The sequence below is a fragment of the Salarias fasciatus genome, chromosome 22, assembly GCF_902148845.1.
Source record: "Salarias fasciatus chromosome 22, fSalaFa1.1, whole genome shotgun sequence".
NCBI lineage: Eukaryota > Metazoa > Chordata > Actinopteri > Blenniiformes > Blenniidae > Salarias > Salarias fasciatus.
This window is the reverse complement of record NC_043765.1, coordinates 8568140-8574527: the sequence shown is the minus strand read 5'-3', so window position 1 is coordinate 8574527 and position 6388 is coordinate 8568140. Positions and strand designations below refer to the sequence as shown.

The 6388-nt window shown below is 43.5% G+C and overlaps 1 protein-coding gene across 1 annotated transcript in view; it reads left to right on the top strand.

The window, feature by feature from the left end:
* Positions 1 to 3458: 3458 nt before the first annotated feature.
* The window catches only part of LOC115409216 (voltage-dependent calcium channel gamma-7 subunit-like), a 33779-nt gene continuing 30849 nt past the window's right edge, over positions 3459 to 6388 (top strand). Inside the window, exon 1 of the mRNA XM_030120279.1 lies at positions 3459 to 3701. The gene's annotated coding sequence lies outside the window, so the exon portion shown is untranslated. The remainder of the gene's footprint in view (positions 3702 to 6388) is intronic.

The following is a 6388-nucleotide window of genomic DNA, read 5'->3' as shown; positions in this document are numbered from 1 at the left end:
GTGTTTCACTCTTCATCTGGGTTTCATCACAGGACTCTCGCTCTGCATTTGCTGGAAATATTCTCCAAGAGCTTTGAATGTCACTTGCAGAGCCAAGCTGGAAGTATTCATATTTAGGTACAGAGAGAAATGTCTGCGTCTTTTTACCTTCCGCAGTGTTTGATGGTCAGTTTTCTCATCTACTCGCATCAATATCTGATTTGCATTCAATGCCAGTCTTCCTCCAAACGTGTACGTTGTTTGTCAGTGAAGTAAAGGGTTGACAGACTGACATCGGGTCATTTTCCCATGATTGATTTCAATCACTGCCTCTCTGTGTGTCAAAATGGCCTTGGGTAAGACACTGAACCCCAAGCTGTGGCCAATGGCCGCCACCATTAGCGATGGTCGACAACATAAAGTGCACCGAAACCGATGAAGATGGGAAATTTACTCTCTAATTCAATTTGTCATTTTCCAAAGGGAGTAAATGAAAACACCCTTTGGTGACAGATCAGATGCTCCCAGTTTACAACAAATCATGTGGTTGAATTAACTGGGATTGTTTTGAGGTGAAAGTTTGGACATCATGGTAACAGCTGAGTCAACCTGGTGGACTTGGGCAGAATTTTGAAACAATACATTGCTGTTGTGACCAATAATGAAGTGAAAGTAAATGCCCTTTTCATCTCAATTTTCTTCTTCTTCTTCTTCTTCTTCTTCTTCTTCTTATTATTATTATTATTATTAATATTATTATTATTATTATTGTGATTATTATTTATTAGTGGTAGTATTATTGCTGTAATTTTCCTGCCATTTTGGGTTTGTCTTGATGATAAACCCTTAAATTCAGAAAAATCGCCAAAGAAGTAAAAAACAGTGGCCAAACAATTCATTTTTATGACTGAAACACCATGAGATTTCTTTTAAGACTTTACAGTTTGACTCAATAGTCTTTACGTTTACACAAAAACGTTTTCAAGCGGAAACCTTCTGTAGTGTCTTGAGTAACTCCCAGTCCATGTTCTCAAGAGACCTGGCAGTTGAGTCACCCCAGATAGCAATCCACAAAAACAAACAGCGCCCACTGGTGGCCTGGCATGCTAAATACATTGTCACTGTTTCTGCTGTTTCCATGTGAATGGACATCATTTTCCAAACGCTGCTTTTCTGAAACAAAAACGCACAAGCAATGTGTTTTCCTAGCATGAAATAAAGCAAAGTAAAGATAAATGTATTTGACGGGAATCCAGTCTCTTCTGAATGACTGTTTTCAGCTTCTTATTGCTGTTGTTATGCGAGAACCCAATCTGAGTCTTAGCCCAGGTTGTTGGTTTATGCTTACGTCTGTGTGTGGTTAGAGTGAGCAGGTGGGATAAACTCCCCTTGCTGCCTACCCTCGCATTCACACGCACACACACGTGCACACGCGCGCACACAGTGAGCCATGAGTCACAGGGCAACGCAGCCTACTGTATCAGTCTGCTGGTCGCCGGGGGCTGATGGGGCCACTCAACCATGAAAGAGGGTATGGAGGCATAAGAAGTGCACACACACACACACATACATGCACACACACACGCACACGCACAAGCACAGGGAGACACATGCACACAATTTCTTTTCTCACAAGCAAATATGTGACATCTTTCCTCCTATTTGCATCTTCTCTCCATAAAAAGGCAGAATTTTCTTTTAATTAACCAGTACTGCCACACTGACGTGTTATTTTCAGCTTTGTCATGAAATGTTAGTGTTATATTAAATTTTATGGCTGTTCAATCAATCCTCTGCACTTTGTTTGGAAGTTGTTTTCTTTCTCTTTGGTCAGCCAGGTTCATGTGGTGTGGCAACGCTCTCTTTCAGCTCCCTTCAACTCGATCAGTTCAATGAGAACGGAGCGATAAATTCTGATAAATGAATACTGATGAGGCTTTAAAGGTCCCCTTAATATTCTTTTTATGCTCTCACTTTGCACATTGTATTGCGAGACAAATTTGCAATTAGCTCGCTGGTAATTAATCCAGCTTGGTACCACTCCCTCCCCGCCTTTTCCTCTCATCGCTCATTTTCTGTTCCTTCCAAAGCTCAGCAGGCACTTTCTGAAACTGTTTTTGTGACACCTCCAACAGAAAAGAAAACTTTTTAACCACTATCAAGCATTTTTACTCTAGTTTGAAGGTTAATGAGTTTCACATGAATCAGTTGTGCCTCCATATAAATCTACTATAATGATGAACGTCTGCAGACTCATCTCACAGTGATACAAAACATCTTAATGATGGATTCTTCTCATTCCGCAGATGTAATTGTATCATAGTTAACATTCTGATAAAGATAATTTATCTAAATTAAGCAAACTTTAAGACAGCAATATCAAATCAGTATTCAGGTCTGGACCACGATGATGGAGGAGGAACAAGGAGACTGGGACATGATCAATGACTGCCACAAAGGGTGATGTGGAAAAATTAGCCCAATCTTTTGGCATATTTAAAAAGAAAAGCATTAAAGAAAAACACAGAGAAGGTCAGACGGATTAAAATGCAGTTGTTCAACATGGTTTGGCCTCACTCTTACTACACATCAAGATGAGCAGATTCCACTTCAAAAATGAAACATGGATGGCTGAAAACACACTACATGGATTCACATGTTATTCTTTCTTTGTGCATGAAGTCTGTACCGGTTGTCTTTGATAGCTGCACTATTCTGTGTGGTATATTGTGTTCTTTTGACCGACTGTTTTTTAAAGGTAAATTGTGGAAAGAAGATGCTGATAAGTGACAAATTGGTCAGATTGCTGGAGCCTTGTCATGTGATCCACTAGCTCCACACTGTTAATTCAAGAACACAACCAATAATTTTCTTCCACTTGTTCAAAATACCTGAGGTATAGTGAGTTAACAAAATCCTCTTAGTGATGAACATTACATTATTACCCACTTTTACATCATGTCGGCCCACTGCTGCAATATGTTGTCCACAATATGAACAAATGCTTCAGCTGGACGGGTCCACTTATCAATCATTTACTTCGTCATCGAGATGGCACGATTTAAAGATCATATTTAAACAAAACGAGCTTCAAATCAAACCGTATGAGTGAATTCCCTCCTCACAGTTGTCATTTCCATGAAGACACGCGCACACCAGCACAAATGCGTCTGGCTGTTTTCCTCATTAATGACTGACGCCACGCTAATTGTTGCTGTATGTTTGGATCAGTCACGCTGTCACTGTGCGTGATGCGTCCTCGATTCCAGCCAGCGCGCGCTCTCGTGCCACGCTGCCTCTCGTGAGTGCGCGAGCGCGCTAGTGAGTCCCCCCCCCCCCCCTCCCCCCCCCCTCCAGCCTTCATCAGTGTAACCCCGGCACCAGCATCAACAACACACACACACCCACCACCTCTCTCCTCCTCCTCTCACACATACACTCTCTCTCTCTCTCTCTCTCTCTCTCACTCACACACACACACACACACACACACACCCCAGTCCCACCTCCCTTTACCCAAAACTACAGTGAAGCAAATTCAAGCGATTCTCCGCAGTGCTGACAGAGAGCGGAGTGAAGTAAAGAAGGAGAGAGAGAGAGAGAGAGAGAGAGAGAGGGAGAGAGAGAGAAAGAGAGAGAGAGAAACTGCAAATTTGGTGGCCAGGCTTCCCAGTGCGCACTGATCTCGGCTGCACCGTCCGACCAGCTCTCCGCTCTGCAGGGTGAGTAGCGTTATTTTTCCTTCAAACTGCGGCTTCGTCTCGACGTTGCGCCTCGTCCTGACCGCTCCCCCCTTCTTTTTGCATCTGTTTCAAAGATGCTCCCACTCTTTCGGGGCTTGCTGGAGGCTGCGCGCCGCGCCGCGTCTTTTGGTTTTGCGCTCGCCTGGACTTCGGCTGCAGGGATGAGGGATGCTGCCGCACGTGCATGTGGCCGTGTGTTGGCATCAGGAGCGTGTGCTCACCTCGGGGTGATGTGGTGGGGAGATGTGGTGTTGACAGCTGCTGGTGAGCCGTGTCTGTTTGTATGTGTGTGTGTGTGTGTGCGCGCGCGGCTGCCCGCCCGCCTTGCTGTCACTGGAGAGACGCGCCGCTGCATCTGGAAGGTGGTCCGGATGGAGGCTGACTCCAGACTGGAGAGCAGCACAGTGAAGCCAGCGGCGTGTGCGCGGAAGGGAGGGAGGGAGGGGAGGAGGGGAGAGAGACCGGGCGTGTGCGTGCACATGTGTGCGTGTGAGCGTGTGTGTGCTCTAAAAAACTCTTGGCTCCTTCTTGGGGAACCCATCCTGTGATGCTGTTCCAGCAGACTGCAGCACTTCTTATTGGGTCTCTCTCTCTCTCTCTCTCTTTCCTTCCCCTCTCTCTCTTTCTCTCTCCCCATCCCCTCTCTCTCTCTTCTCTCTCTCTTCATGTGCATGTGTGTGCATTGTAAGAAAAGAAAACAGTCAACCAAGCTTCTTATTTTTCTGTTTTATTGTCCAGTAATTAAAGTTCTTGAGCGTATAGCTCATGAATAAACACTGGAAATGCACACATTCAGACAACATGCTGTTGTTACGGTTTAGCCTCTTATTATCTTTTTCTCATCTGAATGAAAAGAATTAATTTTCATTCATGTTGTGCAGAATGCAGGGAGGAAAGACCTGCAAAGAGTGAATGAAGATTGACTTTGTACATGAAATAAGTCAACAATTCCATGAGGCACAAGCGGCATTGTTAACGTTTCATAAATAAGATTTCTTGATATTTTAGGGGATCAGGTCTGAAATGGTTTATTCCTTTAGAGGGGAGGCAGCGAGATTAAGTGCAGCTCTGATTTTTTCATCGGGAAACAGTTATGGGTTGAATATGGTTGTAAACAACAGAACATTAGTCGTAATTCAGTGATCGATCTACTGAGGTTCTCAAAGTGGGACGAGAAACCCTCCTCACAGACCGAGGTTAGGGGAATACCAGATTTCCTGATCATCTTCAGCAGCCTTCATGAGGAGATATATTTGTTTCTGATGGCAAAGATGAAGTCTTCTGTTAAAGATTATTTAACAACCAATCATGCTTTGATTTTATCACTTTACTTTCAAGAGCAGTGACGGTTTCTTATTCTGTAAACATCAATCATCTGCTCAAAATATTAAATAGATGTGATTTTTATTTCAGTGTGTTGTAAATTCAACCAGCTGTGTTTTTGAAATGAGACGGCCCATCTATGTTTCCAAAGTTTGATTTTGGATCTTGAGTTTGCTGAACTCCAGTTAGAATCCGAATTGTGGCAGAAAGGTCATCTACTCAGGTCAGTCTACCGTAGTCAAGGCAAACATGCAAACCAAGGTCAGGATAGTGTTTCTTGGAGGTAATGAAATGTGAGCAACTGGTCTCCACCTCTTGAATCTTCCTCGACTTGAGATTTCCACCATGTTAAGAGATACAGAGGCTGCCTGAAATGAAACTCAGCAAAATCAACTCAGACCAGTTTTACTTTTCCAGTGAGGTGATAGTTTAAAGCCAGGAAAGGTGAGACATCGCTGGCAGCAGTTGCGCTCCGGCTCTGTAAAGCGGCTGCGTGTGACACCGGGCGTCGTCATCGTCGACCGGCGGCGGGAAATGAATCACGAGCGAAGCTCGCTTGTTTAAACGACTGATTGATGATGTGAGTCAGTCACGACGGCAGGGTCAGTGCTTCATTTCCCACCGGAGGTTTACTCAAGGTGCTGTAAAGTGTTTTAGGAATTTGTCCAGGCGGGAGAGACAGAGTTATAACGGCACATCATCACAGCGGCTGTCACTGTCCGACCTCCTGACTCCCCATTTCATGTTTTACAGGGACTCCAGCTGCTGAAACTGAGAATAGATCTACATTTTAAAAGAGGGCGAGAGAGTGTCTCATCAAGAGGAAACCAATGGTGTTACTTATTTAAACAAGATTTCCCGTTAAAAAGATGTGCTCTCCACTGATGATTTAATAGTTTGAAGGAACAAGAGTCTAAATGTGTTTTGTTAGTAATAAAACCTGAACTCTGTTAGAAACAATAACATGCATCATTGTCAACTGTGCTTTACTGGAATCTAAAACCGTGCAACAAAGACGACAAACAATGTTATGATATGTTATATAGTCAGAGAGCTGAATAATACAGTATAATCTGATGGAGGAGATCCAGCTCAGAGTTTGTGGTTCTCTTATAGCAACACGAACCATTTCAAGAGGAAATATGTGAAGTTTAGGGGGTTTTTTTTCATTATTATTTTTCATTTATTCCCCCAACAGTGGAACAGGAACAGCCCATCCATACTTCAGGTTTATTTATGTAGCTGGATTCGAGAACAAAGTGCTTTACAAGAACTGAGAAACACATTAAATTACCAACAAATGTGTCCAAAATCCATCACTAAGCCCTTCTTGCGGTTCGATT